The 5,936-nt window shown below is 46.7% G+C and overlaps 1 long non-coding RNA gene across 1 annotated transcript; it reads right to left on the bottom strand.

The window, feature by feature from the left end:
- Positions 1-1,136: 1,136 nt before the first annotated feature.
- LOC107121448 lies at positions 1,137-5,224 on the bottom strand. The gene is made up of 3 exons (XR_001482864.1): positions 5,137-5,224; positions 2,763-2,876; positions 1,137-1,210 (listed from the first exon to the last, which is right to left on the bottom strand). It is a non-coding gene; the product is annotated as an uncharacterized LOC107121448 (long non-coding RNA).
- Between the last annotated feature and the right edge of the window lie 712 nt (positions 5,225-5,936).

The following is a 5,936-nucleotide window of genomic DNA, read 5'->3' as shown; positions in this document are numbered from 1 at the left end:
GACATCACTTCATGGGGGGCGTCATGCTGGGTCATGTTTGTTGGGGGTGGGCAGGAGCCCGTGAAACCGGGGGATCCCCCACTCCCACCTAGAGTCTGGCGGCCCTCATGGGGCCAGACGGAGCTGTTAACCAGCAGGGCTTCGGATATGGCACTGAAGATCTGATTGGCTATGCTGATTAGAATCACATTGTTTCAACTGCGGCTGCCACCACCGTGTTTGTCTTCTTCTCTCTCCCCCTCCCTCTCTCCGTGTATTTTTATTTCCCTCTCTTCCCCTTGGCACTTGGGCTGCCTCCTGTGAGTGTGGCTCTGCTTCCTGCGGCAGCCATTTTTTGGGTTACCCCCCACGACCCTGTATAAAAATGCCCAAGGTGCTCACAGACTCAAGAATTTTGGGGACACCTCTTCTAGTAGCTCACTCTCTCCGCCCAGACTCCCTGATAGGGTTGTTGGGAGATTAACTGGAGGAAAGAAGAATCATGTTTGCTGCCCTGAACTATGTTCTTCTGTGTCATTTCCAGAGGTCGATTCGGGGGGATCGTGGGGGATCGCAGTTCCCCTGGGTGAGGTGCAGGGGACGGGGCACACAATGAAGCCCCACCCCCTGCTTCTGGCCGCCCCGCTTCCGGCCCTCATTCAGCCAGGAGGAGGCAGGAGAAGAGGGAGGGTAAGTCGCTTCCTCCCTGCCTCTCCCCTCCCCTGCCTGCCTGGGGCCAGGGAGGGCCTTGGCGGGGCTTCCTCGCACTCCCGCCGGCCTTGCAGGTCCACCGCCGGGCCCCTGATGTCAGGGGGGGTGGCGTATGCTAATGAGTTATGCTAATGAGTTCCCCTAGCTCTTTTTCTACGAAACGACGCCTGGTCATTTCAAAATGAAAAGAGGCATTTTTGTTTCAGGATTAGAGATTGTAAGTACGTTGGGTTTGGCCTAGCCAGTATCGAGAGTGGAGACGTTTCCTATCCTGTCACAACAGCGTCCCCAAGCTCAGGCTTTCGTTTCCCACATAATAGTGAATGGCAAACATTCCATATAAAGGAGAGGCACTTACATGAAGCAGTCATGTTGTTGCACATATCAGTGTAGCAGCACTGGACTTTCGAACGAATGTACCCACCACCTAATGTCGAAATGCTGCCGTAGTTGTTCAAGCAGAAACTAGCTGGAGAACATTGCATGAAAGTCACGTGGTACTTCGGCATCAGTGAGCTACCTGGGAAAGGGAATTGCAGATATCCTTTCCAATGTTCCCTCTTAAGCTGTGGAGTCTTGTGAGCAAAAATCCTACTTTGTGAGCTATGGGCATTAAAGTTGTGAGCGAGCCATTAGGTTGCCGCATAAATTAGTTTGCTTTGAGGCCATCCTTCCTGAGCTAAGGCAAAAATCTGTTAGCCGGAGGCTAAAAAAATGTGAGCTAGCTCACACCAGCTCAGCTTAGAGGGAACACTGATCCTTTCTGTTAGATCAGGAACAATTCAAGGAAATTGTTTCTCTTAATTCAACTTTTGAAGGCAGGATTTTGGGATAAAAACGTTTCAGGCGTTGCTTAGTGTTGCTGCTTTTAGAAAAAGAATCATGAACACAGTCAGTGCTGTGTTGTCACTCTCAGTTTGAGAACCAGTTCCCTACCAGGAGATATCACCTGTTTGAAATTCCCCACTGTCTCTGATGTTCCCCAAAAGGCCAAACGAGAAGTGTGAGAAGCTGCTAGGTAAAGAGGCCTTTTACCCTGAAACTAGCTGGTAAGAGTAACTAGACCAAGCTAGCTAGTAAGAGTAACACCTGAGAAGAGTGTAGTGTCCTTAATGGTAGGCATCAGAATAAGGAGGCAGCATTGTTTCGAACAGAAGTATATTTAAATAAGTCGGTTTCCCCCCTATGTGTGAAACTGCAGGGAGAGAGACTTCATTGTTTCCTGTATCTGCATTATTAAGTCCTGGAGTGGACTGGAGCAGTCTCAAACACTGCCCAGGAGTAAAGGAACAGAGATGTCAAGTTGTCAAAAAACCCCAAAACCCTCCCCCATTGTTGTGTCCACTGACCGCCACCAGAGGCCAGCGCACACTCCTGAGCTTGAGTCCGGCACAACAATAGGGACTAGGATCCTAGTCCCTCCACTGGGGGAACCAATGGGACCGTGGCGGGTTATCCAACCCCGCCAATGGTACCCAGGGGTGTGTCCCCTGGTTGTGTATATAGTTGGCCTGCCGGCCGTTGTTCCTTGTCTTTGTTGTATACTAATAAAGCGTGCTATGCACTACGTCGTTGTTTGTCATTCGTCCATGCGGCAACCCACTACACAATACCCATAAACAGCAATTTCTGTCTGCTTCTGTCACTGCCTCATGGGGTAAATTATCTGTGTGGATGGGGTGCTCTTAAGATTTCACGGGTGGGCAAATGATGCTCCTCCAGAATTATTTTGGTTTTGGAAAATGGCATGGGAGGGAAAGGCGTAAACACCCTCTCCCCGTCTGTCATGGTCCTCATCTGAATCACGCTCTGCCTGTCAGGGAACTGAGTTCCAAATGGGGAACTTGCAAGTGCATGTCTGACAATCCTCACGGCTGACTTGGACCCACCCCCAAACTGCCGTATCATGTTCTCAGGCCCGAAATGTGCTAAAGCTCTGCACTGGAAGTGGCAGACTGAAGGTGGGGTGGTCAAAGTTCAGAAGCATCTCATTTCTACTGAGGGAATATCTTTTTTGCTGGTGAAGGGACCAAGTGATGAATATGTCTCTTGTTAAAGTCCTTCTCATTTACCTAGTGTGGTTTCAAGCACTACTGAAACACAGGCCTCTTGGTCAGCGTCACACTCTTGAATTCCTGGTTTTGCACAGTCCTCTCCAAAACAGTGATGACAGCTCATCAGTGCCCCTGCAGAAATGAGAGAGAGGGTGGTGGTGGTTGCAAAATATCAGTGACACTTATGTAGGTGACAGAATAGTGGACAAACAGTACTAACGTTTCCAGTTAAGAGATTCCAGTGGTACAAATTTTCTCTCCTTTGTAGATTTTAAAAAAAAATTCTAGGGCAGAGTTTAAAAGTCTTCTTGGGCTGCTTCCAAACCAAGGTGAATCCCATGGCGGCCACATTGCCAATGGAAATGTGTGAGGAATTATCCTTGCAAGAACTTTCTAGAGGGAACAGGATAACCCGTTCTGTCTTGATTCTTAGCGGTGGTTTCCTTTTCACACCCGATATGCACTGAACCCTTGACACTGCTGTGTTTGTAGGTGACCCTCCTCAGGATTCTCTGCCCTCCCGCTTTCTTTGTTTTGAGGGGCATGGGTAATGTTCTATAGAGATGACACAATACCCTTCAAAAGCCTTTGCAGAAGAGCTTCTGGATGATCCCCTCTCCCATGTCTAAATGGCAGGCTGAGGTGTGGACAATGTTCTTCTGTTTAAAAAGAAAACCTCCACGGGCATGGGTAACACTGCATAGGAATAATGCAATACCTTTGGAAAAATCTGTGCTTGAAAAAAATGTCCACGTGTGCAAAGTTAACCCTGCATTATTTAAAAGGCAGGGTAATGTATGACATTCTCTTCTGTTATGTCGATGGGAATGTGCGTGGAATTGCCCTTGCAAGAAGTATCCAGAGGGCAGAGGAAAACCAGTTTTCTTACGATTCTTAGCGGTGGTTTCCCTTTCACACCTGATATGCATTGAACCCTTGACACTGATATGTTCTCAAGCGACCCTCCTCAGGATTTTCTGCCTTCCCACTTTTTGTTTAGATTTTGTTCTGATGAGCATGGGTAAGGTTCTATAGAGACAACACAATACCCTTTTTAAAACCTTTTAAAAAACCCTCCACCACTTTGCAGAGGTACTTCCGGATGATCCCCTCTCCCGTGTCCAAACACCAGGATGAGGTGCGGACGATGTTCTTCTGTTTAAAAAGAAAATCTCCACGGGCATGGGTAACACTGCATAAGAATAAAGCAATACCTTTGGAAAATCTGTGCTTTAAAAAATGTCCACATGTGTGCAAAGTTGACCCTAGATGATTTAAAAGGCAGGGTAATGTGTGGCTGATGCTCTTCTGTTGTGCTAGCTCCTGCAGTTGCTGCTAGGGACTGGCCCTTCATGGTCATCTGTTCAAGAAGGAAAGCTGGGAATATAGAGAACCTGCTAACCCTATCATTACATTGGTATATTGATATTACAATATTTTACTGCCAATTACTATATTTAAAAATGCAAAAGACCTGGTGGGGCTTGGAAGGAACATAACCCTTCAGGTATAGTTCATAAACATATAAGGGGTGGAGGTGCTCCCTTTGAGGCTTCCTCATGCAAAGACAGGCGGGCCTGGGGGCAACTGGTGTCAACCCACCCCTTGAATACTACTCTCCGCCACCATCAGTCTTATGACTGTCAGTGGAGCCCTTTCGCTTCATCCCTACATGCATGTTTGTTTTTGATCTTTTTTTTAAAATCAAGTCATTGTGTGAATATATCTATATAAACATGCAAAAAATAAAAAAAAGATACTATAACTCCACCACTGATGTCACCCATGACAATAGCACTCTCCCTTGGAAATCTTGATTATTTAAGGCACTTGCGGAAGAAAAAAAAACGGACTCTACAACTGTGAAAATGCAGGACGGCAGACGTGCCGAAGAACTATGCTCAAACTGCTTTCAAAGCTTGTGGACCAAATGGTAAGAAAATCAGGAATAAGTTGATTGTGCGGAAATGCCCCCTCTAATCTGCTGAAGTCAGCTTTGATTCAAAAAAAGCTTATATCTTGGAAGATATTGTTGATCTTTAAGGTGGGAATCGACTCAAACTTTGTTTTGCTACCACAGACTCAACAAAGCGACCCTCCTCACAGTACCCAGTTCCATATAGACACTTCCAGAACATGCCTCTACTTTTCTTTTCCCTGTGTAAATGATGATTATATCAGTTACTGAGGAAAGCGAGGGAACTGTGCCACAATAAATTCTTTTAAAATGAATTTGCGGCATCTCCCCCACCCCCACAAACCCATACCTTGGTGGGGGGATGGTGTTAGCATTCTACCTTGCCTAAGGTGACAAAATACCTCGAACTGGTCCTGGCCTATTCCCTTCCCAGAGGCAATAAAAAGAGTGCAGGTTGTCTGTTTTTCCACTCACCTGGAGAAAGGAGGCCACCAAAGAGGCAGATGCTCAGGAGTGCCTTCATGGTAAAAGAAAAGAGAGGATGAGCCAGGGAGGACTCAGATCAGAGTGGAATCCACCAAGGCAGCTGATGTTGCACTTTGGGGCCGAACAGGTGGAATTTATATGGCAAAGGTAGGAGCACCAGGGCAGCACTGGGAAACTGGCTCAGTGGGGTACGGGAAATGTCTGGGAAGAGCCTGTAATCAAGATCATATATTTTGCTGCTCTGGGAAACTATTACTATTACTATTATTATTATTAGGACCACATGTATAATTGGAAGAGGGCATCCAAAATGTAGATAGACTTGTTGATGCATGTCACAACCGAAAAACAAAAGCCAGGTAGTAGGTTTTATTTGCAGTGCAATCCTAAGGGAAGTCAGTGGGCTTAGAAGGATATAACTCTGCCTCAAACTGCACTGATGGGATCTGACAGAATGTTAGTGAGAAGGAGAGGTAAAAACATCAACGAAGAGAGTAGAAGGCAGTAGTGAAGAGAGATGAGAGTGAATCTGGCTGACGGAAGCTGTGGAGAAGAACAGCTTAAATCTTGGTCTCTCTTGGGATTCATGGCAGTGGCTTTTCTTGGTTTACCTCATTTCTCCAGTCAGAGGTGGACGCAATCAGAGGCTATTCTTTAGGGAAGTGTTCTGTGTTTGGTTCGTGGGGTGCCCCAGGGATCAGTCCCATCCCCGACATGACATTGTTTAACATCTGTATGTGCCCTCTAGTGGAGCTCATCAGGAGGTTTGGAGTTGGTTGCCACCAATA

The sequence above is a fragment of the Gekko japonicus genome, unplaced genomic scaffold, assembly GCF_001447785.1.
Source record: "Gekko japonicus isolate JY-2015 unplaced genomic scaffold, Gekko_japonicus_V1.1 scaffold4428, whole genome shotgun sequence".
Classification (NCBI taxonomy): domain Eukaryota; kingdom Metazoa; phylum Chordata; class Lepidosauria; order Squamata; family Gekkonidae; genus Gekko; species Gekko japonicus.
The sequence above is the reverse complement of the archived record's forward strand: the minus strand, read 5'-3'. Positions and strand labels throughout refer to the sequence as shown.